Source organism: Vicugna pacos, chromosome 9, assembly GCF_048564905.1.
Source record: "Vicugna pacos chromosome 9, VicPac4, whole genome shotgun sequence".
In the NCBI taxonomy this organism is placed as follows: Eukaryota; Metazoa; Chordata; class Mammalia; order Artiodactyla; family Camelidae; genus Vicugna; species Vicugna pacos.
Window position 1 is genome coordinate 23765760 of NC_132995.1, and position 27772 is coordinate 23793531.

Here is a 27772-nt window from a genome sequence, read left to right on the forward strand (position 1 = left end):
CAGGTGATACTGCTCTCGTTGCTGCATGTGCCCTTCCCCCAGACTTAGTTTTGGAGTTGAGTAAATCACCATCACTGGAGCCCTCTCTTTAAAAGATGAAGAGAACATTTGCTCCTTCTCCCTGCTTGGGGACTTGGATGAGATGAGGTAACAGATAAAGAATGAAGCCCCACCTCATTCTGACCACTGCTCTTTCCGTTCATTTCTCCAGGGGAAGAGTACAATTCAAAAATATAAAGATTGTGAGCTAATGAAATATACAAGACAACCGATCATTTATTAAATACACTTTCATGCCAGAAACAAATGTATTATACACACAAAAAGCACATAAATTACGGTAGTACTGTGGTTACAAACGTGGGCCGAGTTCGAGTCCTGCTCTGGAGTGACAAGTCCTGTGAAATGGAGAACTTGTAGGTCGGCTTAGCCTCTCCCGGACTTTTTTCTTTCCTGCAGAGACAGGGCTCGCTAGTCATCCCTCCCCCGTAGAGGTGCTGTGGGTTGTAAACGACGCACGTGGGCAGGCCAAGCACAGCTGCTCGTTCCTCGTAAGTGCAGGATAGCACAGCTTTTGCGGTTACGGCTTTATGATCGCACCGTGTAGACCCTCAGTGCTCCGAAGGGATGTCTTGCGGATTGGAGATGGGATTCTCACTTCTGTAAATACCCAAAGATTGTGTTATTGAGCCTTGCTGATATAAATCTATTCTTTAGAAAGTACATAATGTAGATATATTTTTCAAACATGCATGCTTTTTTTCTTTTATTATTTATACTTCTACCCTCTCATCACGTGGTGTGACTTTTGATGGAATCCAGGAAACAGTCCTAAGCCACCTGCCTCTTCACACTTCTTCGTGATGGTTTCCTTTCTTGACTAGAAGAGGGTTTTGCATAGGAAATTTTGTTTGCTCCCCTTCTCTTGGAGTCTCCCTGTTTGTCTGCCCATCTCTCACCTGTCCATCTGTCCATTTCTCTACCCACTCATTCTTCTGACTTGTTCCAAGAAGCACTTCAGGCAGCTTACAGAAGAACAGATACCAAATAAACAGGTGAGAAAATGGGGCCAAGTTCACAAATTGAGGCTCGGAATTGAGCCTGTGTGAGAGTTGCAGGCGTGAGACACACGCCTCTGCCTTGTGACTTATAAGATAGACAGCATCAATGTGCCTGAGGCTCCCAGCACACACAGGGAAGCAGGGTTTGTGGGAGATGCTCACTGGCTGTGAAATAAATAAGTGGCTTAGGAGAAGCCCAGCCTTTCCAAATACTAAGACTTAGGAGAATATTTTGAGTGTCTTCCAAAATCTGAGTATTGCATCTTTTCTTTTTCAGAGTTTTATGTATAGTTGGTTAACATTCTATAACTGGAAATTTCTCCAAAACTGCTGCCCACGTGAGTCCCATGACTCGGGAATGGGGTGGTTCTGCTCATTGACGGGTGTTGGCCAGAAACGGAAAATGACAGCCTCAAAGGAGCCTGGGATTAAGCAGTTATGTTTTGTCAGTGCTGTAGATTTCAGAAAATGCTTTTACCGTTTCTCTCCATCTGAGGCAGCAGCGCGCTCTCTTACCAGCATCAGGAGCTCAGGGCCACGGGATGGTGGGGGCTGACTGCACTGCCGTAAAGACAGCTGAGCTAGTCACTGCATGTGTGGTGCTTTCACGTAGTGCATTTCATGTTTTTTAAAAGGTTTCAACAGGTAGTTAATTAACTGAGTTAATTAACATTTAATAAATATGAGGCTTTTTTGAAAAGACAGTTATAGGCAGAATATAAGTTGTGAACACTTTAAAAATGGCTTCATTACTGAAATTTCAGTAAGGAAGATTCAGTTTATCTTATTTCCGCCTCTCTTTAAAAGTAACAAAGAAACAAGACAGAAAAAGCAGAGGATTACTTCTGTTCTTCCTCTCGGCTTGCAGGTGCCCTCACCTCCAGTGGCATCCATCCAGACACCAGCACTGACACTGGCCGTGCTCAGAAATGCCTCAACCCTGAAGACACAACTGACAAATGGAAGGGAGCCGCGTCCTGTTACAGCGGGTGCTCTCACTTTGTGGGTCCTTATGTAACTGCGTGGTGTAATTCAGGATCGCCCTTTCTACACTGTGTGACGGTGCTGCAGTGTCTCCTAGTTATTTGTTTCTGTAACTACTCATGTATTTTTTTCCAATGTGTGGTACTAGACATCTAAAAATGCATTTTTCAGATGCAAAATAATGTGTATTTAATATAAAAGTCTGAAAAAACAGTTAAAAGGGTCTATCCTGGTCCCAGTACTCAAAGATAATAATTAACACTTTAACATCTATTTTCTGTTCTTTTCATCAGTGTGTATCAGCTCTGTCATAAAAACCAGCAAGCACTGTGTGACTGTTTACTGTGTGGAGACCTCCATTTTCCATTCGGCTTATTACACATTATTCTACAATATTCTATCTCCCCTGACATGATTTTTAATGACCAGTATAGCATTCTGTTTTGTGGAGGCATCGTCCATTTTACTTTGTACTTAAGTAAACTTTTAAATTCCAAGTATACTTAATTGAAATTCTGAAAAGAGAACCGTGGTGGTACCGAAAGTCCCCTACTTCCCTTCCCCTTTTTTCCTGAGAGTAAAAGCTGCTGACAATGTGGAGTATATATTTCATGACCTTTATGCCTTTGTCATATATATATACACACATACATACACGTATATGAGAAATCTATGTCTATGTGTGTGTATATATGCTTTATTGAAAAATAAGGCCATACTATATGTTTTCTGTAGCTCGGTTTATTCACTAACGTATATATCATAGACCTCCTCCCACTCCAGACTCACCCGGTCCTTTCAGATAGAGTAAAGGGGTCTCCTGATGTGCAGGTTTGGTCTCTTGTGTAACGACACCTTTCGTGGGAGAGTACTGTGGACAAGGCCTTGGACCACGCCGAAACGCTACAACTTTAGTGCCCACAGCTCTCCGTGATTTACCGCATCATTGTCTTGATGGTGAACACTTAAGTTTTCTCCATTTTCCACTGTCAGAAAGGGTGTTTGACTGGCATCCTTCTTGTACAAACATTCCTGTGATCTTGTATGAATATTCCTTTAGCTAAGGTTTCTGGAAATTTAGTCCTTGGATGTGACAACTTCATACATCACAGGATGCTTTCAAGTGAATCTTGAAATTCCTTCTCCTGTGGGGCATGAAAAGATGTAGAATAACTTATGTAACCAATTCTCTATCGCTGGATATGATTTCACTTCAGCATTTCTTCCCACCATTGTAAACAGTGCTGTGCAAATGTTCTGATGAGTACATCTTTTTGAACTGATTTTTTCTAAATGTAACGATTCCTAAAAGTGGACTTCAGCCTGTGTGCACACACGTTTTTCAGAGTTTACATATCCATTGACATGTCATCCTCCAAAAGATCGCTCACAGTTTGTTGTCTCAAAGATGGACACTAGCTATAATATCTTTTAAACATATTTGCCAATATGACGAGCAAAATGATTTTCATTATTTTAGTTTGCACTTGATGACCAGTGAGGTTTTGAGCATTTTTCACTCATTAGCCATCTGACTTTTAAAAAGTGAATGATCCCTTTTGTCCTTTGCAAACATTTAAGTGGGGGAGCTTCTTGCTGCTTTGTGACAGCTCAATGTGTATTATGAACATTAACCCCTTGTCTTCATCAACATGTATCAGAGAGCTTTTACTTGTCATTTCTTGCCTTTCATTTTGTTCAGTAGGTTCATTATTGTTGTGGCCCAAAATAATCTTAAGATAGTAAATGTCTTCTTTTTGGGTTTTATTCTTAGAAATGCTTTCTTATAATGGTATAAATTTCTTCTGTAGGTTTTTTTAATCTCTAAGATGGAGATGATAATGGTACTTGTTACAGTGAGGAGAAGCTGAATTGATATGAGCAAAGAGTTGTATTTGCTCTTATTAGTACTTTCTAATATTTACATCATTTTCTGTAATTTTTCTTGTGGTCATTTTGACGGGAATAGAATTTGTTTTTTCCAGGTATTCTCTGATTGTAACAAGACAATTATTAAATTCATACTTTGCTTTTTAATTTGAAATCCCACCTGTAAAATATACTTATGTATACTAGAGTCTCTTTTTGAGCTCATGATTTATTTCTGTCAATCTTACTTTCTTACTCTAGCACTATATCTTACATATTGTAAAAATTTATTTAATATATTACAGTGCGAATTTTTTGATTCTTTTTTCGATCCCTAAATTTCTTGGCTTGTATTATGACTTTATTATTCCTGAAGAATTCTAATATAATTTTTTCAAGTTAAAAAAAAACAGATAAGTGTTGTCATGGGATTTTTTAGTAATTTTGAATTATTTTTAGGAGAACGTACATCTTTAAAACTGCTTTCCTCCATACAAAAGGTTGATGTCTCTACTTTCACACTTTTACTTTACCCCTCAGTACAGTCCTGTACTTTCTCCATGTACAACATGGGCATTGTTTTTGAGTTTATTCCAGATTATTGTTGATGTTTTTGTTAATTTTTTAAGTGAGAAATTTTTGCTATTATATTTTTTAACTGTTAAAACTGACACCTAGGAAGGCAGATTCGGTTTGTAAATACTCACTTTGTAACTTCTCATTTAAAATTGTAAGTATTAAGTACTCGATACACAATCCTTTCTTTTCTGTTTTTAAAAATTTGTTTCCAAGATTCTCAAAATGGTCATAGCTAAGTAGTATAGGTGGGGAGACAGATGGAGAGAGGTAGTGTGGCTCATGTACAAACTGTGAGCACTTTCATGGCTGCCTTTATGCTGGAAAAGCTGATAAACAGTCCAGCTTAAACCAGGGTGGCTTTGTATGCACTTGAAATCCAGCTTTCCTGCCTGTATGGTGAAGCCTGGTAGGCGTGGCAGGTAGATGATCAAGGTCGAATGGAGGTTATTGGCTGCACAGAGCACTGTGTCTGAGAATTGGAGACCATCGCCATGGGAAATGCTTGGTGCCAGGAACAATGCAGAGGAGCTGGGGAACCTTGTGTTAAGGATTTTCCAGCCCTGGGAGTGGGAATATCAGACTCTGCATTCAGATCTGAGTTTGAATTCATCCTCTTTAGTTTACTTGTCCTCTGACTTTTGTCAAGCTATATACCGTCTTTCACTTCCTGTTTTCTTGTCTCTCAAATTAGGAGAATTACATCCTGCTGCTAGAGTGTTTGATCAGGTTAAATAATTTGTGTCTATAAGATGTCACATACAGTCACAAGCTCAGTGAGAAATGGGCTGTCGCCTGTTCTTCTGCAGCTCAGTGCTTGACAAGACATGGGGGAAAGCCAGTCCCTAATTTGTGTGTGATGCAAGTAGGAACAAAATTAATGTCTTGCCTTTCCCTAGCAGTATTCTTACAGCTTTGCTTCATTTACTTCTTTCCTCCTTTCCTTTCCCCTTTCCCATCCTCCACCAAAAGAGCCTCTCAGAGAAATAGATTCAAATTACTTTAAAGGTTGGCTCATCCTCATGAAATGATAGTATCATAAAAAAAACTGTGCAAATCCCAGAATATATTTTATATGATTTACACACACACATGTGCGTGCAAACACACACACACACAAAATCAGTCTACCTCCCACTTACAGAGGGAGAAGGTCCACTTTTTCTGAGTTTTCATTCACAGAGAGTGAGAACAATGTCTCTTACACAGACTTTCACCAGGCTTCGTGCATGGTGTTTTTAATTGAATTTCTGTTTTTGGCCATAGATATAGTCTCCTAATAGAAGAGAGAAAGTGGAGACATAGACATTCTGCTGAGATATTGGTGTCATCATATTTTAGTTGTAAAGGACTTAAGACAGCATAGAGTCACAACATTTTATGGGTGAGAATCCATGATGTTGTAACTTAGACAAGAACCTGGGTCTTCTGCCATCTTGTCCACACGGGTGAAGAGGCAACTGGGCAGGGGATAGTAGGGATCCTTCCTGCTTCACTTCCATGTTCTTGCTAGTTTTCATTTCAGCTGCCTTTAGTTTATGTTCATGAGGCCACTCATGGGAAGAAGGTCACTCTGTCCTGATAGATTGAGTTTCTTATCAGCGAAAAGCTCTGGACCCACTCATATTTCCCAGAGTTTTCTGCTGACCTGCTGACACTTTATATAATTGAGACCTAAGAAACTACTGAATATAAAATCCTTATTGTTATCATTTCCCCTCGAGTTCCATAGGAATGGGGTGCTGTCTCAGGCTGTCTAAAGCCAGATCTGAACAAAGATAGGGTGATGGGCTGTGCTGCTGGACCTACACAGTCGAAGGGGATTTCCACCTTAGCTTTATAATCAGGCAGATTAGTTCAAATCTTGCCTTTACCAATTATTATCTTTGTGTCTTGGGGGAGAAACTGTACTTTTTTGTGTCCAAATTTGTTTATCTGTAAATAAGTTCAGTATTTATTTTAAGGTTTCTGTTTTAGAATTGAATGAGCTAATTCATTCATTTATACCTAAAATAGCGATCGCATGGTTCTATGCTGGTGCCTTGGTAGTTGATTACTAAGGGAATCGGCAGTGAGAATGGGGGTGGGGGACCCCTGGATAATAGAGCTTATATTCCAGGATATGCTTGTAAAAGACTGGATGTGCAGTAGATTTTTAGTAAATATCTACTCCTTTCCTAATCTGCATTGATTGTTTATATATCTTTATACAAATATATTAACAATTTTTATTGCAATTTAAATATTTTTGTAGTATTTACATTATGTAGCTATAAAATACATGAAATAAAATGATTTGACTTTTATTTTCTTTTCAATAAGCAAAACAAAATAAAATAGAAAAGAAAAAAGTCTTGAGGGAGTAGAAATAATTTTATTTCTGTGGAATCAATTCCGTATAATAGGTCTTTGTCATGTTGTTAAACAGCATATAAAATTGATAGGTTGTGACATACTGGAAATGAGGAAACAGTGGAGACATACTACCTCTAATGCAGTCATTTTGTTACCAAGTCCAAACTCGTTCTGCTTGCTGCATGACAGGCCAGTAAATGGGGAGATGAGATGTTGGAGTAAGGAATAGTGACTTCATTTGAAAATCTGGCAGACCCAGAAAATGGCATATTGATATCCAGTAGAACTCTCTTCCCCAAAGCAGAATTCAGTCTCCTTTTATATTAAAAAGCGGCGGGGATGTGGTTGGTTGTTGCAAACTTCTCGCTGTACGAATTGTTTGTCCTTGGAATCCTTTGTTCCTGCAGCTGTCCATGGTGAGTCAAATTAAGGTGCCCCCGTAAAACCTCCAAATAAAAGAAAGATTATTATCTATTTTGCAACTTGCCATCTGTACATAAGTGTAGAAGAGCTAATATCCTTAAAGATCAGAGCCCGGAGAATAGGCTGTCCTGGATATTTCAGGCTAAAGGCAACTTTTTTTTACAAAAGGTGCAGAGAGAGCAAGTCGGAGCCTAGAAAACAAGGTACAGGTTTAAAGCCAAACGAACACATCTAACATGGAGTCAAATTTGTTCTTTTCTTTTACAATTTCTTTTTCTAACTCATAAATAATTTTAGTAAGAAACATGAGAAATTTTTTTTATTTTTGCTTCTTAATAACGGATTACAACTACACTTTAGTGAGCAGGGATGCTGTGCGTGCCTTGGGGTCACAGCAAACTCTTGTTGGGGGTGGTCGACCCTGTAACATACCTGATGTCCCGTGAGTGTTGGTGAGGGTCCCCCTAACCAGGGGCTCTCTTCAGGAACCACCATATGGGCATTGACCTCTGGAGACCTCTTTTTCAGCTGCAGGAAATTTTTTCAGATTTTGTGATGGAAAAATCTCTCCAGCTGCAGATAATCAGGGAATAAAGGAAGAGGAAAAGGGCTTGAAGTAGAGTAGAAGAGAAGGACAGAATATCAGGGAACGTGGGGGCTTGGCAGCGGGGCCTCGGGAGAGAGAGGAGCAGAGGTGTGGAGGGTCCCGGCTACGGAACTAGCTCCTGCACCTTTCCCCGCACCCAAGCCACACAGCTTTTAATTGGGCCCAGGACTCCCTCCTGTCTGGATGTCACCCTGGGCAGAACTTTGAGAATCGAAGCTAAGGGGTGGTCAACACTCACCTAGGGGGTCACTGAGGACTTTGCTCAAGTCCACATTGACTTTTCCAGTCATGTGCCTTCACCTGTTCTTTATCTCAGGATCTGAGAAGCAGGAGCAAGGAACTCATGGAGAGATCCAGGAAGATATCTGACTGTGTTAAGAGACGACAGTCACAGTGACACGTGGAGCGAAGACACTTGCAGCAAAGTAAAATAACTTCACAACTATTGCATCAGAGCTGCAAGTGTGAGAGAACCTAAGCCTGTCTCAGAGTGCAGGGGACAAGAGAAAAGGAATGGTAAAATTACCACTGACATTTGAAATTTTGTTAAAAAGAATGCTACTGTTAATTGTATCACTTGAATGTATGCAGGTGTTTTTCTATGAGCATTCATAGGTTCACAAAACCCCACCAGCCACTCTTGCTCCCATCTGGTGTGGGCTTTCTCAAGCACAGTGCCCTTCCTGCTTGGGTGGGCCACGCTGCTGGTCCTCGCCTGGGGCCGGACTGCTACAGGACACTGAGTCCCCGAGGCACGACCTGGGATACATGACAGGAACATCTCTGCTCTTGGCTGAGGGCCTCCGTTTCCCCCTGCAGTGTAAGAATGCCGGTGACTCAGTTAGAAGCATGCATCCAAGCCATCCTTCCGTGTCATCACCATCTAGAAGCGGTGCCTGAATACTCTGAATTTCTGCAGAATGTTGTTTACAATCACCTTGAACAAGTGAGTGTGTGTCCTCTTTCAAGTGGAGGAATTACTGCCGTTTTCCTGGAACTTACTCACCAGTAGTCCATCTGATTTTTCTGTGCTAGGATTCAGTATAGCCTGCTAATAACTCTGCAGTCAGATCTTGAAACCCTGATGAAGAGGATTATTTATTTTCTTTCCTTATATGATAGTATTTTACTTTCAAAATTCTGAGTTTTCTGTTCTTGGAGGAATTTTTTTGGGGTTTGGAGAAACAACTTTGCTCTTACCATCTTTGTGACCTGTTGCTATATGCGTCTCACCTGTCTTCTGTCACTTGTGAGGCAGTTCCATTTGTGACCCTGTCCGGGTTATTCATGTTATAAAACATAAAATCTGTAAAAGTACAGAACCCTTTTACTCCGAAGACATTCCACAAATACTCCTTTAATCTGGGTCTGGTTTTAACAAGACACAAACATTAGAACATATACTTGCAGGTTGCCAGTGCAAAATCCCCAAATGAATAGTCTAGCTCAACATCTAAAATCTTTCTTATCTACCTTGGATATGTATGGATAAGTGAAGCAGTTTGCTAAGAACACAAGACCAGGTTTAGGATACAGGCTGATGTAGCTCAGTGGGTCCTCCCAAGCTGATGCTCTGCCAGAGAGTGGGGTTGAGGGGAGAGGGCGTGCCCTGCCCTCCATGAGCTGACAGTTTCATGGCAAACACCTTCACAAGGTGAAGAAATCTACAAAAAGTTAACTTGCTTAGAATAAGAGTTAAACACAGGGACATGACACACTCTGTTGGGGGTTGAAGGTGATATCTTTGGCAAATTATATAGCCTCTCTTTGCCTTTGTTGCATCTTCTGTGAATGCCCCCGTGCCCCTCATCACAGCTGATTTCTTAGACTAGAAGTTGGGAGGGAGGCTGCTGAAGGGAGTAAGAGGTGGCAACTGCTAGGAACAAAGAAGACAAAGACAAAAACAGATTAAAGCCGAGAAACTGAGTCCTAATACCCTCAAAGGAAAAATAATCCCGCAGTGTTTTGAGCCACTTATCCTAAGGGAAACAAAATCACGTGGATCCAAATCTCTTGAGCATATGTATATTGTGGGTGGGAGGGTATCATCAGAAAAGGGTTGAGAAGAGGCTTTTTGGTTTCCCTTAACGTTTTCAGTAAGAATGGGGTGCAGAAGCAAAAACCACCCGCTACACAGTAGAAGGTGTTGTTTTGTGCAAAACTGACCAAAGTTTGGAAACCAGTCATCAGTGGTGCTGGGAAATGAAGAGGCTTCTGGATTGGGTGGGGCACTTGCTGTGACTTCCAGGTGACCTGCTGGCTGGGGTCTGTGAGGCGGGCAGTAGGTTTGCAGTGTGACCTGGGCATAATCCCTGGCTCTGAGGCTGCTGGTCTGACTAGCAGACCTGGGCAGATGCAGTCTGGGACACCTGCCATGCTGAGGGCGAGAGGAGGGATCCCCTAAGGGGGTGTCCCTGTGAAGAGTAGAAACGTCCTCCTGCAGGGGAGGAAGAGCCTCTGAGCAGCGGGCCGGATGCACAGGCAAGAGCAGCCTGAGCACGGAGATTTCGGGGACCTGGAAGTCATAAAGTGGCCCGAACAGCCTTGTTCCTGAGAAACTGGAGGGAAAAGATGCTGCAAATGCAGGCTAATTTCAGACCCTGTGGTGGGTCATGAGTGATAGGAAAGAACTGGTCAGGCAGGCACGAAAGAACCCTGTGGTTGTCCCAGTTGAGGCGTCACACCAGAGGGAGGAGCAGAGTTATAGACTTTGTCACTTTTTATCTGTGTGACTTTGAACAATAACACCCCACCTCTCTCTATATATATCTTCATCTGTAAAGTGACAGAGTGACAACTCGTGTCATCAGAAGGCTTAGTTTAGCTCTGATCCTCATTGTCCAGTCCTGTCAGTGCTGCCCTGCAAGGTTCTGCAGTGGGTGCTCTTACCCTGAGATGGGAGGGCGTAGAAGGGCATTGTAGCACCCGAGGGCAGGAAGGGGTTGCTTTAAAAGCAGACATGTAGCCTCCTGCAGCTGCAGACCTACAGGCAGTTTGGTTTATGGTCGTGGAGAGTACTTTGGAGGTCTTAGCATCGTCTTAAGACTTGTTTTCCCTTGGGATTTGCCTTTGCAGATTAATGTTGAAGATTTGGGCTTCTGGCAAAGCTGTTTTCAGAGATGGGTATATATGTAACATATAGTATAAAATGAAAGGTTTTATTTAATATTTGGGACTTTGTAGCTGTAGGGAACAGCTCTGTTGGCCTGGTTTCCACGGAGGACACTAGCAGTCGTCAGAGCGTGCGGGAGGGCAGGCAGCCTGCAGTGCTGCTGCGGGGGGTTCTCCCCAGCAGGACGCTCTGCTGAGTTGACTCTTCTCTGAGTTTGGTTGCCAGAGGAGCAGACAGCAAAGTAATGAGTTCTGGTGGGATTGTATAATGACAGGAAGAAAGAGGGAGCCGTAGTTCTTAGGGACTACTACACTCTTTTGGTTCCTGATCCAGTGTGTCCCATTACACAATTGATGAGTTGTGTCTATTCTGGGACTTGACTGAAATAAACGTGCAGCCTGAATATTAAGAGTTATGTTTTATTTGTCAGAAGGACTCGAGCCAGGATGACCGCCTCTCAGAACACTCTGAGGGACTGCTCGCAAGAGTAGGGGAGAAGCTAGGATTATATAGGAGCTTTACAACAAAGACCAGGTAGTCAGAACAATAAAACATTGCTTGTTATCTAAAGAAAGCCAGGTATCTCAAGTTCATGAATTTAATGCTTTTCAATATATGGGAGGAAGCCAACATTTGGGCTGACTGAATATATACTTTAGACAAGCACCTAGCTATCTAGGGCCAGTAATCTGTCCTTTCTTATTCTGAGTCTGCTCAGAGGGCACCGTTGTGAGTGGCTGCAGGCCTGTCTTCACTGGGGGGTGGCGGCAGCCGCTGATGACTTCTTTTCAGCATTCTTTGTTTAGTGACATGGTTGCAATATTTTCATTCAATTTGTAGTGTTTTCATTCACAGAAAATTATGGTATTACCCTGATTATGGATAATCTGGAAGCTTGGAATGGAACCGAGATGGAATTACTGCAGGTAACTTCTACTTTAATAAGCCATGTGTAAACATGAACACGTAGGAAGCATACAAAAGGATTCGGTGGTGAATGGGAAGGGTTTCTGCACGTTACAGGAGAAGGCAAGGCAGAATTCTTCTTCTTTGTGGGCAGGTATGTGAGTCCAACTTTCCTTTCTGAAGTGCTTTCTGAGAACTGTTTATGGTAATGAACCAACATTGACAAACGGTGACACACATTGCATTTAAGAGCTGACTGGCTTCAACTTGGGTATTGGACAGGTGGAATTCATAGGCAGTGGTCAGGTGGATGGGACAGAGATGGAGCCCAGGCCTGGGCCCATATTCAGGTTGAAATCGCCATTTACTCACCATAGCGCCTTGGACTTGAATGTAACCTCTCTTAAACTGATGGTGAGTCTGTGAAATGGGCATGATAATATTCGTTACTTCCTGGGCTTGTTGTAAGTTCTGAAGATTATTATAGCACACATGAAGCACTTAACACACTGACACTAAGCAGTGTACACTTTGTTCGACCACCACGCTTGGTGTGTGTCAGAGCCTTAAAGGCAGCATGTGTCTGTTTAGGATGCACTGGTAGCCCCTTGGCTACTTTGTGAATTTGGTGATTTCCTTTAATACTTGTAACTCTGTGTGCCATGGGCAGTTATTTTTATGGACAGATGAGGAATCTCAGGGTAAAAAAGACTGTGTAATTTGCCCAAAGTCAGACCATAATTTTGTGTGCAAGGGCCTCGGTTCAGCATGGGCTCCTGGGCCTTCTGCTCTCTCCGTTCAGCACCAGAGCCAGATGTGGGCTCGGCTGTTTCCCAGCCCAGAATATCCGGCAGGCCACAAGACACACCTGGTCCTGTGCTGCTTGAGCAAAATCTCCGGAGGAGAGGCAGTTACAAAAGGGATAAACATAAAAACAGACGACAGCAAATTGTGATCAGCTCTGAGAAGGAAAGGAACACGTCTGGCCGTGCAGAGCTGGGAGCTTTCCCGTCGGGGCTGCTCTGGGGGCGCTCATCTCAGCTAAACAAGCTGTGCTGCTGCACCAAGGCAGGAAGGCAGGGCGCGTGTGGCCAGGTAGACAGGGCCTCGTTGATCGTACTCATTCCTTATTAAGTGGCAGGTGTCACAGGCACTTAACTAATAAACAGATGTTGGCCAGAATCATCACGCATTTTGCTTGGTAGTTTTATTGGCGCCAACTTTGAGAGGAGGTCATTGAAGCTGGGGAGTTTGCTGCATGCCCGTGATTACCATGGAAATACCCCCACTGGTCTTTCAACCTAGACTGGTGTGGCTGTCATGTCCCAGCCCTGTGAATGGCATCGTGCAGCTTCTCCCAAGTGGCCCAAATGACTGACATTGATATGCTTAATTCGTAGGAAATGGTATGTGGCAATAAGAGAAAAAGGTAGTAAGAAATTGGAAAACTAGAAAATAACCAATTCTTCCCCTGCTGGGGGACCGTACCCTGTGTCTCTCACCCCACTCACTGCCTGTCACCTCCTCCCTGCCGACTCCGTGTTCAGAAGCCACTCTGAGCCTTTGAAGAACATTTTGCCTCATGACACTGTTGACTAGGACCTGCGACCTCTCTGTCCCTGGTTAACTCTCTCTTCAAAGCCATTTAAATTTCTTGCAGGCTCCTCCACTCAAATGTAAGAATAGCCCCTTTAAACTTCTTGATGCAGCTCCTTAATGAAGATCTTGGGAAGGAAACCTAGCCAAAACCTGGGAGGTATTCACAGAGTGAATGTAACCTGAGCATTTTTTGACCTTCAGAATCAGAGCGGTGGGAGACACAGGAAGGCCTTTTTAAGTTAGAAAGTGGAAAGAGAAAGGACTCAGGATGTTGGAGACTGAAACATCTCGGTCCCAGCCAGCAAGGCACCTGCGTTCAGGATGGTGTGTGGGGAGTGCAGAGTTCTCAAAAAGAAAGAAGTGGTGGGATGGCAGGGAGGACATTTAGGTACTTAACTGGGGAAGGAAAAAGTTGGCTGAACAATTCATGGTTGAACAAGAGGATTGTGACATGATGTGCTTTTATTTTGGAGAGAAGGGTTTTGTGGAGCCAGGCCTAAGGAGAAATCTCTCTGACTGGGGAGTCAGCACAACAAAAAAACACAGAGAACCAGGCAGACCCCATGGCCCCTGATGGGGGAGAGGCTGCCCACCAATTGGAGACCTGGAGGCTGCTTCTGTCCCTTAGCTGGGGCCTCAGACCTCACTTCACATCCCAGTCCTGTTGATACAAGAAAAAATATGTGGGGCATGAGAAGGGCTGTGTCCCAGGCTTCCGTTGAGCCCCTGGGATGTGCCCCACCAGATTTTGTTCCTTGGCTTCATGCAGTAAAGAATTCAAGAACAAGCCAGTGTTGAGTAAAGGTAGATTTATTCAGAGAGATACATTGACAGGCATGAGAAACGTCACGAAGTACGGGGGTTTGATGCTCAGATTAAAAGTAGGCACACACTCCACAGAAATAGTGTGGGCCTTCTCCGAAGAGGTAGAGAGAGGGGTTCCTGGGATGTGGCTCTGTGTTGCTCCTTTTCTTGGGCTTCGTGGTTTCATATGCTAATAAGTAGAAGGACCAGCCTTAGGGCAAGGGGCTGGGATTCCAGGGAGTTGGCCATTTTCCACCCTTTGACCTTTTGTGGCTAGCCTTGTGACTGCCATGGTGCCTGGGGCCGTGTTATTCACCATGTTACTATTACAATGGGTGTATAATGAAGCTCAGGATCTACTAGAAGTTAAATCTCTTCATCCTGAGCCTCAAGACCTATTGGGGGTTGAATTCTTCACCATTTTGATGTTAATTGCTGTGGTCTTTCTTGAATGGCTTGCTCTGCCCCCTTCCATCCTGTCTCACTGTGATGACACAGAGAGAGCAAAGGCCGGGCCTTGCGTGTGTTCCTGCATTTAACAGCGGGAGATGTGGGGTGGGCTGAGGATGACTCTGAGTGGTGAGAAATATGTTTCAGATTTTCCCACATGAGACATGGGGACCTGCCAGCAGCCATCGCAGATTTATCTCACGGGCATTATCGCTTGTGTTGTTACGGAAACAACAGGCCAGCCAAGAAATAAGCAGCACTCAGAGGGTGGGAGTACTGAGATTTATTATGCCAGCGGGCTCAGAGGGGCTTCTGTTCCCAAGCCCTGAGCACATCCAAGACGTGCACATGAGGTTTTATAGGGTTAATTACAAGTGTGGGGCTTTTAGCCAATAAGGCTCAAACAACAAAAAGCAAGGAATCAGTACACTGAAGCTTATCAATTTGGAACAGATCACGTTACTGACAATTGTTGACCTTGGATTTACGAGTTAGCTTGTTAGCCCAGTAAACTGACACTGAACTTCAGATTTACGAGTTAGCCCAGCAAAACTTAGATCAGTAAACCGACACTTATCACACTTAGATTTGTGACTTAGCTTGTTAGCCCAGCTGGGGTTTTTGTTCACAGTGTCACTCATCTTTTCTATTTTCCTTTTATTTTTAAAGTATTTAATCCAAATTTAATATCAGGATTTTTTTGGAAAGAAATTTCTCTTTTTCTTTTCTTTGGGGCTCTTTTGGGGGGTAGGTAATTAGGTATATTTATCTGTTAGTGGAGGCCCTGGGGCTTGAACCCAGGACCCTGTGCACACTAAGCACACGCTCTACCACCTGCCCCATCATCTTTTTCTTTTTGCTTTAGCTGCCAAGAATCTTACAGCTGAATTTCTAGTCGGCCTTTAACACTTGCCCTGACTTCATGGAATCCATTTTTATGAGTTTACCTCCCCCTGGTTTCATTTAAGTATTGAATCTCCATTTTCTCTTCACTCTCAGTTTTGCCTTTTTGTTGTTATGGTTGTTAAGCTGTGTTTAAAAAATTGTTTAATTTCTCTTTTAGCAGGAGGCTGAAGTAAATAAATATGTAAACAAACATCACACTTAAATGCTTTTATATATTCTAAGCTGTTTAGTAGTTAATTAAAAACCAAATTGAATATTAAAGGGATAACATTTTTAAATTATTTTTTAATTTTTTATAAAGACATAGCTGATTTAAAATATATGTTTCAGGTGTACAATAGATGCTCCATTTATAGTTACTGTAAAACATTGTCTGTATTCCCTGTGTTGTAAGATACATCCCTCTAGAGTGTTTACATTACATGTTGCAGTTTGTATAAGAAATTTGGGTAACGCAGAGTCTGGGACGTGGCTGTGGCTGACCCAGGTTCACGCAAACCCTGCCTGTCAAAGCTCAGGCCTTCACTCCTGTCTGCAGGGGAGTGAGTGGAAGCAGCTCTCATCAGCGCTGGCACCACACTCTGAGTGGCAGTGACAGCAGTGACTGTGTGTGGACGTGAAAATTGTTGTTCCAAGAGTTTTACATGCTTTTCTGCATTTAATAATTAAAGCCCTCCTGTGAGGAAGGGTTTTAAGTTTTTAATGAATAATACACTTTATTTTGATATTGATAGACTTCAAAACTCCGGAAAATTTACAGGAGTAGTACAATAAATGCTTAGATACAGTTCACCTTAAAGGGCACTATTTGCCCTTTTGTGACGGGCTTATTTTAGCATAAATTTTCAAAGTTCATTCATATTGTAGCCTGAATCAGTACATTATTCTTTTTGTTTGATAATATCCTTTTCCTTTTTTTTCGTTTTTGGTCTATTTAAAAATATTTTCATTGAAGTCTAGTCAGTTTATAGTGTTGCGTCAGTTTCTTGTGTACAGCACAAAACTTCAGTTAAATAGGAACATACCTGCATTCATTTTCATATTCTTTTTAAACATAAGTTACTATAAGTTATTAAATATATTCTCCTGTGCTATACAGTATATACTTGCTGTTTATTGTATACATACTCAGCATCTGCAAATCTTGAACTCCCAATTTATTCATTCCACACCCTCTCCCCTCTGGTAACCATAGTTTGGTTTCTATGTCTCTGTGTCTGTTTCTGTTCTGTAGATAAGTTTATCTTTTTGTTCCTTTGTTTTTGTTTTTGTTTTTTTTTTGTTTTAGATTCCACATGTGAGCGATCTCATATGGTATTTTTCTTTCTCTTTCTGGCTTATTTCACTTAGAATGTCATTCTCCTGGTCCATTCATATTGCTGCAAATGGCATTATTTTATTATTATTTTATTGCTGAATAGTAGTGTATTGGACATATATAATACAACCTCTTTATCCAGTCGTCTGTCAGTGGACATTTAGGTTGTTTCCATGTCTTGATATTGTAAATAATGCTGCTGTGAACATTGGGGTGAAAGTGTCTTTTTGAATTACGTTTCCTTACGGATACATGCCCTGGAGTGGGATTGCTGTGTCATCTGGGCCCCCAAGGTTTTGTCTTTTGAGGAACCTCTATACAGTTTTCCACAATGGCTCCACCAAACTGCATTCCCACCACAGTGTAGGAGTGTTCCCAATTCTCCACAGCCTCTCCAGCATTTAGTGTCTATGAACTTCTGAATGATGGCTATTCTGACTGGTGAAAGGTGATACTTGTTTGCAGTTTTGATTTGCATTTCTCTGATAATGATATTGAGCATTTTTTCATGTGCCTATTGCCCATTTTTATGTCTTCATTGGAGAAATGTTTCTTTAGGTCTTCTGCCCATTTTTGGATTGAATTGTTTGTTTTTCTTTTTTATCAAGTGTAAAAGCTGTTTACATATTCTGGGAATTAAGCCCTTGTCACTTTCATTTAATGCAACTATTTTCTCCCACTCCATAGGTTGTCTTTTTGCTTTAATTTTTGTTTTCTTTTCTGTGCAAAAGCTTGTAAGTTTAATTAGAACCCACTTGTATATTTTTGCTTGTATTTCTATTGCTTGAGTAGACTGCTCTTGGAAAATATTGTTGAGATATATGTCAGATGTTTTGCCTATGTCTTCTTCTAAGAGGTTTATAGTGTCCTGTCTACAATTTTAAGTCTTTAAGCCATTTTGAATTCATTTTTTTGTATGTTGTGAGGGGGTAGTCTAACTTCATTGATTTACATGCAGCTGTGCAGTTTTCCCTGCACCATTTGCTGAAGAGGCTGTCTTTGCTCAATTGTATGTTCTCACCTCCTTTGTCAAAGATTCAATTACCAAAAGTTTGTGGGACTATTCTTGGTAATTTTGTTTATCCATTCATTGATGGATGGATATTTTTAGTGACTTTTAGCTACTCTGAATGATACTGCTATGAATATTGATGTGCAAGTTTTTGTGAGAATACATTTCCATTCTGTTGGCTGTACAGTTGGCCCACCATATCTGTAGTTTCCACTTCATGGATCCAGATGGCTGATTGCAAAGGGACTTGATCATCCTTGGATTATGGTATCCAGGGTGGGGGGTTCCTGAAACCAACCCCCCGAGGACACTGAAGGATGACTCTACATGTAGGAGTGGAATTGTTCAGCCACATAACTCTAACCTTTTGAGGAAACATCGGGCTCTTCCAAAGAAGCTGCACCATTGCCCCTTTCCAACGGCTGCATATTGAGGGTATCCATTTCTCTGCCTCCTGACTGACACTTGTTATTGTCCATGTTTTGATTATAACCATCCTAGTGAGTTTAAAATGAGATCTCATTTTGATTTTGATTTTGCTAGTGATGCTGACCATCTTTTCAGATGCTTATTGGCCAATTGTGTATCTATTTAAATCCTTGGCAAATTAAAAAATTGGGTCGATTTTCTTTGTATTGTTCAGTTGTAAGCATTTGTTTTATATCCTGGATACTAGTCTCTTATTAGATATATGCTTTGCAAGATTTTTCTCCTATTCTGCAGATTGTCATTTCACTTTAATTTTTTTAAACATTAAAACAATTTCTTTATAGGGGAGGTAATTAGATTTATTCATTTTGTTTTTCTTCCTTAGCACGCACTCTATCATTTGAGCTACCCCTTTCCCCTTTCATTTCACACTCTTGATGTTGTCCTTTGTAAAAAATGATTTTAATTTGATGAAGTCCATTTTATCTATTTTGTTTTATCACTTGTGCTCTTGGTATTGTATCTAGGAAGCCATAGCCTATCCTATGACCACAAAGATTCATACTATGTCTTCTTTTAGAAAGTTCATATATTTAGTTTTTACGTTTCTGTCTGTGATCCATTTTGAATTAATATTTGTTATATAAAATACGGGGTCCAGATTCCAGATTCATTCTTTTGCCTTCAGATACCCAGGTGTCTCTGCTCCATTTGTTGGATAGACTATACTTTCAATGGAGTGTTGTTGGCACATTTCTGGAAAACTGACTGTAAATGTAAGTTTCCCCCCAGGATTTTTTATTGTGTCTCATAGATTTCTGCATCCAAACTTATGACAGAAGCATAATGACTTGAGTGCTATAGATTTGCTGTAACCTTTGAGTGAGTCCTCCAAATTTGCTCTTCTTTTTCAAGATTGTTTTGGCTGACCTGGGTCCCTTGCTTTCAATATGAATTTTGGGATCAGTTTTTCAATTTTTGCAAAGAAGTCAGCTGGAATTTTGATAGGGATTCCATTAAATATGTAGATTACTTTGGGAAGTCTTAACATTTTTAACAATATTTTCTACCATTGCATGATCATGGGATGCCTTCCAAATATGAAGATATTTTAAATTTTTTTTGGTGATACTTCAAAATATTCAATGTACAAATCTTGTAAACTTTTGTTAAATGTATCTCTCATTTTATTTTTTATGCAGTTGTAAATGGAACGGCTTAGCTTCATAAGGGTGGGACTATATATATCAATTTATTTATTTCTAGGATTCCTACATAGCAAATACACTAGGTTTATATTTGCTACATTGATCTATCCACAATTCTTCCCACCCCCGTGTCATAAGAAACCAAGACCCAGCTTAAGCCATCTGAACACCTATGTGGAAGTGAGAAATGAGACCTTTGGGTGGGGTTTGTGTAGATGATACTGAGATCTTATTCAGGATGGCTTCATCTTAATTTCTTTTAAACAATCCTTTCAGAGTACATAGTCAGATACATTAGGAAAATGCTGTTTTGATGTGCGGAGGAGCTAAGACTATAATTTTCAAGTAATTTCTAGTGAGAGTGTTGTACTTGAAACATAATTTGCATCAATCTTTGAAGATTTATGTTTCAGGAGCTTTGAGAAAATAATACCTGTCTTTATTCAATAACTACAACTAAATGCTCAAGCAACATGTAAGAGTTTGAGCAAACTGCTCCCGCCCCGTAGTGCTGGTTGGTTGCAGCTGTAACTGGAGTCAGCGCTTACCTCGCGCAGTACACTTGTGCTGATCTGCTCAAAACAGTTCGTCCAACAGTTTGTCGGTAGTCTTTTAGACAAAGCCATAAAGCATTGATTTAAGGTTGCTGGAATGTAATCTATTCTTATTAATATTAAGTAAGCACATATTGAGTACTTACTGTATGTTGGGAATTGTCCCTCAGCCTCACATGAATATTACTTCTAATAAAACCTCTCATATTTCCCTGTTATTTGCACTTTACAGATAAGGAGACTGAGGATTAGGTCTTCTCTCTTTTGGGGGGAGCTCATTATCAATGATGGGAAGTTGTAAGGAAAAAGATATTGATTCATCCAGAGAAAATATTTTTCTGAGATTCAGTATTGAAGAAGGTAACCACTGAAGAGGGTGATCATTGTTTGAGTGAGACGAGCCCCGGGTTGTACGGAGTCAGCATCCCTGTCCTGGACGCTGCACGTGTAGAGCTGCGTGGTGGGTGAGGCGGCGCGGCCGCGCAGGGAAAGCGGATGCCGGGCCGTTGGGCTGTGCTCAGGCCCGGTGGGGCTTTCTCCTAAGAGCAGTGGACCGTCATTGACAGATTTTAAGTAGGCTAGTGCGATGCTCTCGTAGATCACTTTTGTCTTGTAGAATGCTTAGAAACATTTAGAAGGCTCGGCAGGAGGTGATGTGATGAGTCAGAGTAGGGTGGCTGCGAGGTGTAGCAGTGTTCAATTTTCAAGTGATTTTCAGTCCCAGGTTTGTGGCTCAGTAGCCGTGTCACTTTGGATGACACACCCAAGGAAGTGAAACAATTTATCTAATCAATAGAAGCAGTGATGTACCGAACTCCCAGGACTGCTGTGTAGATCCAGTGAGATAACGTGTGCACAGTGTGCAGCATGGTCCCCAGCACAGAGTCAGTGCTGAGGGAGTGCCAGTGAGTACCTGGTAGGACAGGTGTGGGTGGTGGATCTCGTTGACTGAGGAAATTTGTCCCTGAAGGAGGGGTCTTGTCACATCTGTGAGTGATTGGCCTGAGCTGGGAGAGGCAGGGAGACCTTGCCCCCGACCAAGGGCCCTGGGCAGGATGACTATGGGAGGAACACCGTGAAGTTAGCTCTTTGCAGGTGGAGTTGGAGGTGCCCTTGAGACATCTAAGTGCAGTGTCACAATCACAGAAGTGGTCTGGTCCCGGGCTGTGCATTTTCCTGCTGAGATATTGATCTCTGAACGCGAAGACATACTTTACAGGACAAGTGAATAGTAGTATCATCTCTCATCAAAGCTCACATCTCTTTATTCATCACTCACTTTGCTAATTGGGTACTTACAGAACACACTTCACTGTCCTCCCCTGGGCTCAGGCTCCACAGAAAAGAGCTGGTGAGTCTCCCTCTTTTCCAGAAGAAGACACACTTAGCTGGTAGACTTCTATACCTCGCCAGCCTTAGAATTTTAGGTTGTTGATTTAATTCTATTTTCTGTTGGTCATCTCCTGACAGGAGAGACGTTTTACCTCATGGTCAGGTTTCAATTAGCTGTTACTGAGAATTGCTGGTCTGATCCATAGTGTATTTATTCTATTAACTTTGTAGAGTACTTATCATTTTTCTGTCTTTGCTCTTTAATTTTGTTTGCCCCTTCAATTTTCTATCTTATTTGGGACCTTATTTTATTTTTTAATTAAAAAATGTCTATTAGCAGTTAACAAAACAAAAGCAAAGAAAAAATGCACATGATAGCTAAATTTAGAAAATATCTTGTGTGTTTTCTGTCTCAGCAATGGAGGGTTCTAGAAACTCGTGAAAAGCTTCATTACATAAGTTCCTTTAAATTCTGATTAAGAAATAAAACCTTCCTTCCTCATCTTTCAAGCTGCACAGCTAATTGTCAAGAAAGTGAGGGGAAATTCTCAGAAGCCAAGACAAACCAGAAAGCAGGGATTCTGGGAGATACGTGAGCCTTAGAAGCCCTGGGGTGCCGGTTGGCTCCTGAACTGAGTTTCAGTTGCCCTGGCAGGAGGGCAGGAGGTGAGCCTGTGGCCTCTCACACTGGGAGTTGGATGGCTGTTCTTATATAAGGCCAAGCACATCCTGAGAATCCTGCTTTATAAAAGGTTGAATTAGAAAGAAAAGAATAAAAGCATTCCTCAAGGCAAGGAAGTAAGGAAAGTAAAATTTTTTGGAAGCGGGAAAAAATAACATATCCAAAGTAAGGATTTAGTTTAAAGCTGTTCTGGCATGAGAGTGACCACAAACCCATGGCAGAAAATCACAGCTCCTCCCGGAAAGAGAAGGTGTGTTTTGAATGAATCAGTGGACAGCCATTCTGAAAAAGGCCTCCAGAGTCTTCTGGATCAAGATACTGGACTCAAACACCTCCCTTCCATGGTCTCATTTAAATAACCAGAAAGGTTTTAAAGGAAAGAAGCCATAATCATAGTTCTATTTATTGACATTACTTTATGCTAGGAATTCAAAGGTGACTATGGAGTTGTCTCCTCTTTTATGGACCTTACTTTCTATTTGACATAGTTGGGGAACTTGGTGGAGGGTGGTGTTAGTATGTTGCAATTAACCAGGAGAGGAGTTTAAGAAAGCAGTGAAGGGTTGGTGACATTTTTCGCTGAGGACAGTCCTGTTCAGTTGGTTTGTAATTACAGGCTCGTTGAGTTGTCACTGGAGGGAATTAATCTTAAGGAATTTGGACTTAACTCAGGCCTCTTCAGAATGGACAAGTGAACCTGGAGAAAGACAGTCAAATCTGTGCAGACATTGAAGTTCACTTCAACATGTGGTATCCATGAGCCAAAGATAGGACTAGTAGGCAGCACTTCTTGAGGACAGAGGAGTGGTTTTTAAGGTTCTTCAAGAATGAATCCCAAGGTACCGGGATGGCCAGTTGTCAAACTGTGACTTTGCTCTTTGGACGGTGTATCCACCAAGGGTATTGGCCGTTTATAAGTTTCCATTTCTCCTTAATACATGTCAGGTTATGAGGACGTGGGCATAAACGTTTCACACCTTGTCAAGGTGACTTTGGGTACCTGCCTAGAATCATGGGCACAGTTGCGGCTGCGTCATACATCTTGCCGCACATCCCGCTCCCCGGCTCCGTGATCACGGCAGAGTGGTTCCTTATTGAGCTGTCCATCTCCTCTGTGACATCGTAACCAAACAAAAGATTGGAGAGTATTAGCTTGGTTTTTTTCTTTTCTAACATTCCCTTCAAATTATGATGACTGATAGTGGACCCAGTTACGTTTGCAGATGATTTACAAGTAGGGCTGTCAGTACAAACCTTGTAATCCCCGCTGTGTGATCTAGAGAAGAAAGTTACACTCTTTCCAAATTGTTTTGATGCACTTATGTGGGAAAATGATGTATGTTTGAATATGTATTTCCTCTCTTAATCATCATGGCTAGAGATGAATATTTGTAGACATGGAATGAGTACTCTGTATTTGAACTGTATGGTCCCCTAAATTCTCCCCAGCTTTTTAAAGTCATCACTGGAGTGCTACCTCCAGAGTGCCACAAAGCATCCAACACTGCCTGCTCTTCGGACACTGTAAGTTTCCAAGTTGGAGAAGGCTGCTGGCTGGTGAGGCATTCTCTCGCACATCTCTGGTTGGGTGATGTGAGCTGAGAACACAAGAATTGGCAGACAGTAACTAACCACGATCACGTCCATTTCTGGAACACTCATGGAGGATTTTACACCTATGCTAGTGGAATACGTTATTTCATTTAGTTTTCCCAAAAATCATAATTAGATTTTATCACCTGTATTAAAAAGGAAACTGTCAAAGCGAGTGACGTGCAGACTTTGGACTGGAACACGGGTCTTTCTGATCCCTGTCTCTGTTCCCTCCCCGGCCTATCCTTGCAAATGACCAGGAGACTCTTCCTCAGTCTTGAGTTTCCCTCTGATGTTACCACTCTCTTTGTTTCTAAGAGAGGAAAACAAGTCTAAACTTACTTTCCAGTTGGAAATGGAATGGAGAGTTAACGTTGGAAGCCGGGAGAATCTGTCCTGTGATGAAGTGGTCTCCGAGCCACTTCCACTGGGATGTCACATCACTGTCTGGGCCCCTTGCTCAGCCTGTGCACAGGTGACAGCGCAGTTGTGCCGAGCAGTCCTCCCGGACAGGGCAGTGGGTTGGAAATGAGTTTGGGGATTTGGTTTCATTACACAAGTTCCTGAGGGCCTTGACCTGGCACTTCGAGTGGGAGCATTCCCTGTCCCACAGACTGTGCTCTGGGCCCGTGCAGACCTGACGTGGCCTCAGCCTGAGTCTCAGGGCCCGTGGTGATGAGGGGCATTTTAGCCCAGGGTCTGCCGGAGGCTCTGAGACTACTGGGCTGTGGGACTTTGTCCAGGATGATAATAATTCCTCCCCGAGTTTCAGATTTCCTTGCCTGTGAGCCGGGGTAGTAGTTGTTTCTGAGATGATTGTAATGATTCAGTAATGGGCGCAGCGTGTGCTGACAGGTAGCTGGGTGCTTTAGGAGCAGAAGTCGCAGTCACTCTGTCAGCCTCTCCCTGTGCGCTCTGTGCTTTGAGAAGTTGTGTGTTTGGTGAAAGTCCCGCCCAGACCCTAGGGTCTAGATGAACTGTTGTTCCTTTACTTTCCCTTCCTTTTCCTCTTTCCCTTCTCTGTGTCCCATGTTTAGGTAGCAGATTCCTCTATTTCAGGGAATACGGGCTTTTCTAGTAAAGGGACAGGTGGAATGCGGAGAGGTGGGGCCCAGAGGGGGTCTGGAGTGTCTGCACAGTGCTGCTTCCCTGCGTTTCTGCATCCGGTCCCATCAGTGCACTAAGTCAGCCTTCCTCTTCCTTCCTGTGTCATCGGGTCTCTGTTTTAAGGGAAAACCATTTTTATGGGTCTTTTTTCACTTACGTGTTTCATTCAGATGCTTGTTGCTTTTCTCCCTGTGCTTCAGCGTTCTGAGGAGAAAATTCAGCCGTGCAGCATCCTCTCCGAGCTCTATGAGTTGATCGGCTTCCACTGCAAGTCCACCTTCTTCAAGCGGGTGGCCCCCGTGCGGCACGCGGCCCCCGGCATCCCGGAGCCTGGCGGGAAGGCCTGCTCCCGACTCCTCCTGCAGACGCTTCCTGGCTACAGTCTGTCACTGGACTTGCAGGACTTCAGCAAATGTGTTGGAACTAAAACATTGCTTCAGCCCCATTAACCATGCCTGGTTTGGGCCCTGCTGTCCTGCCTCATCAGGGTGAATCTTGATTCATTTAGAACAGGGCTCAGCAGACTTTTCCTTTCAAGGGCTTGGGGGCAAATATTTCAGGGTCTGAAAACCTCCTGATCTCTGGTGCAGCTGCTCAGCTCTACTGTTTAGATGCCAGAACAGCCAGATAGTCCACACACCCATAGAGCTTTATTAACAGCGGTGGCTGGGGCTGGATTGGGTGTATGAACTGCAGTTTGCCCCCACAGCCTCCTCAATATTGACACCTGCACCAGAGTGTACATTTGTGACAATGGGTGAACCTACACTGACATGTCATCATCACCCATAGCCCATAGTTGACACTAGGATTTACACATTGTGTTGTGCACTCTGTGGGTTTGGACAGATGTACAATGACATGTATCCACCATCACAGCATCATACAGAGTCGTCTGTCTTAGTGACCTTAAAATGCTCCGTGCTGCACCTCATTCATTGCTCTTTCCCCTCTAGCCTCTGGCAGCCACTGATCTTTCAGTCTCTGTGTTTTTCCCTTTCCCAGAACACCATACAGTTGGAATCAGACAGTTGCTGAAACTTCCCAGATTGGCTTCTTTCACTTGGTAATATGCATTTAAGGTTCCTCCATGTCTTTCCATTCCTTGATAACTCATTTCATTTTAGCACCAAATAATAGTCCATTTTCTGGCGGGACCACAGTTTATTTATCCATTCACCTACTGAAGAAGAGCTTAGTTGCTTCTGAATCCTGTTGAGTATGAATAAAGCTGCTATTAACATCTGTATGCAGATTTGTGTGTGAACATAAGTTTCCATTTCATCGAGTAAACACCAAGGAGCACAGTTGCCGGATCATATGTTAGAATTACGTCTAGCTCTGTAAAAAATTGCCAGACCGTCTTCCAAAGTACCTGGGCCATTTTTCATTCCCACCAACAATGCATTATAATTTCTGGTGCTCCACATCCTCACCAGCATTCGGTGCTGTCAGTGTTCTGAATTTTGGCAGTTCTGACAGGTGTGCAGTGGTATCTCGCTGTTTCAGTCTGCATCCCCTTGATGACAGGTGCTGTGGAGCATCTTTCCAAAGGCTTCTTTGGCATCCAGATTTCTTCTTTGATGAGGTGTGTGTTCAGGCATTTTGCTCATTTTTTAATCAGGTTATTCATCCTTCTTGTTGAGTGTAAAGAAATTTTGGTATATTCTGGATTTCAGCCCTTTATCAGTGTGTCCCTGCCCTTCACCTTCAGTGCCAGAGTTGTCCTTTGGGTCTCAGTGGAGTGTCAGATCTTCAAAGAGATTCCCTGTCTTCCCTCAGCCTAAATACTGTCCTTGTATTTTTCACTTTCATTGACTCATTTTGTTCTTTTTAAATAGCATTTCCCATAATTTGTTAGTATATTAAAGAGAAAAGGGCAATGATTGAACACCGCCTGCCCCACCAGGCTGTGTGCCCTGTGAGAGCAGAGGCCCTGTCCCCACTCACCGTTTCCCATGACAGCACATGGCACATGTCCATGTAAAAGTGTGTAACGTGGGGCCAAACCTGATGAGCAGCTATGACGACATGTGTTGTCTACCATTTATTGAGTAGACTTTGTTTCTGATCTTAATTATTAAATCATATGAATGAAACTTGGTTGTTTTGAAAAATAAAACAACAAAGCACACCTCAATGTGATTGGTAATTTCTACTTAGATTTCTGACCCAGGAGGGGATGTTCACCATCATTTTGTGGAGGAGGTTGGGAAGGTAAAGTAAGAGAGTGAGATCAAATAAAGTAAAAATGATAAGAGTCAGTTGGCTTTATTTTCACTGAAATAAAAGTTATTTTAAACTCTATCTCAGCTGTTGTTCTGTTGTTTTAAACATTTCTCACAGAATTAAATGGAAGCCCACTAAACCCTGAAAGGGAAAATGTGTGCTCAGGTCCTGAAAATTGTTTACGTCTATTTCTTGAGATACAAATTTCCCTGCTGGTTACAGAAATTCGAGGCGGGAACACAACAGTGCACTGCAGGTGTCTGCCGGCTTCACGGGCTGCTCAGTGTCAATTTCATTTTCTTGGGTTGCAGTTTAGGACGGATTTCCATGAGAAATATTGCTCAGCCTTTTCCTGAATGAAGGATTGAATTTTGCACAGGAAATATTATGAAAGAGAGTGACAAGGCACAAGGGTTTCCCATAAAGGAATAGTTGATGTAATAAACTCTCACTATGGTGAATATTTTTGATAAAAGCCAGTTGAAAATTATATCACTAGGACAAATGGCACAAATCCGTCTGAAGAAAAAAGATTCAAATTTTATAGAAGAAGTGGTTTGAATCAAGTAGAAATTATGATTTCTACACTATTTGTTGTAAGAACTTATACCCAGTCTTATCATAATTGCCGGTGGTAGGAAGTGGATCATTATATA

At 42.2% G+C, this 27772-nt stretch overlaps 1 protein-coding gene and 1 long non-coding RNA gene across 2 annotated transcripts in view; both read left to right on the forward strand.

The window, feature by feature from the left end:
• LOC140698409 (uncharacterized) overlaps positions 1-4968 on the forward strand; it is a 74418-nt gene extending 69450 nt beyond the window's left edge. Inside the window, exon 2 of the long non-coding RNA XR_012076194.1 lies at positions 4761-4968. This is a non-coding gene — a long non-coding RNA (uncharacterized lncRNA). The remainder of the gene's footprint in view (positions 1-4760) is intronic.
• The window catches only part of LOC140698399 (uncharacterized), a 122040-nt gene extending 96831 nt beyond the window's left edge, over positions 1-25209 (forward strand). The window contains exons 6-12 of the mRNA XM_072968738.1: positions 4-147; positions 1339-1496; positions 1930-2050; positions 8192-8391; positions 8695-8821; positions 11843-12047; positions 25088-25209. The gene's annotated coding sequence lies outside the window, so the exon portion shown is untranslated. The remainder of the gene's footprint in view (positions 1-3; positions 148-1338; positions 1497-1929; positions 2051-8191; positions 8392-8694; positions 8822-11842; positions 12048-25087) is intronic.
• The last annotated feature ends 2563 nt before the right edge of the window (positions 25210-27772 follow it).